We start from the raw sequence: 673 nt of genomic DNA, 5'->3' as shown, positions 1-673 counted from the left end.
TGGGTTTTTATTTTATAATTAAAGTATTAAATGTAAAAAAGTTTGTATTGAAAAATTAAACATTTTAAATTCTTAAAATATGTAAAATCTATATATATATATATTATCTTAAGATGGGAGAAAGCCAATAAAAATTTGAGGGGTACACAACTTTATAATAATTACATTCCATCCATAATTTAGCTAGTAAAGAATAAAGATATAAGAATTTCAAAATTTAAATAAAACTTAGATGAATTTAGCTAGCATGAATATACATGTTAACGTTATTAATTTAAAAATTTATTATAATAAACAAACAAATTTTTAATTTTTAATATATTTGTTATTGTGTTTATTAAAAATTTAATTTTCATGAATTGTCATCATAAAAAATTTAACCATATATTATTATATTATTAAAAATAATTAACTTTTTAATTATTATTTAAAATATCATCTAAATACATAAATAATTAAATAATTATATAAATTTTTTTACATATATGAAAATTAAAATCATTTATGAAAGCAAAAAAATTGTCACATGATAATTATATTAGTTCATATATGATTTTGGTGTGTGAACAAATCTAAAAGAAAGACAATATCTCGAAGAATCATTTGGCTATTGGTTTCGAATTTCTATACATTTTACATCAATTACATTCTACACTCTACAAAATTTTCTATT

This window comes from Arachis duranensis, chromosome 7 (assembly GCF_000817695.3).
Source record: "Arachis duranensis cultivar V14167 chromosome 7, aradu.V14167.gnm2.J7QH, whole genome shotgun sequence".
NCBI classification, from domain to species: domain Eukaryota; kingdom Viridiplantae; phylum Streptophyta; class Magnoliopsida; order Fabales; family Fabaceae; genus Arachis; species Arachis duranensis.
The sequence above is the reverse complement of the archived record's forward strand: the minus strand, read 5'-3'. Positions refer to the sequence as shown.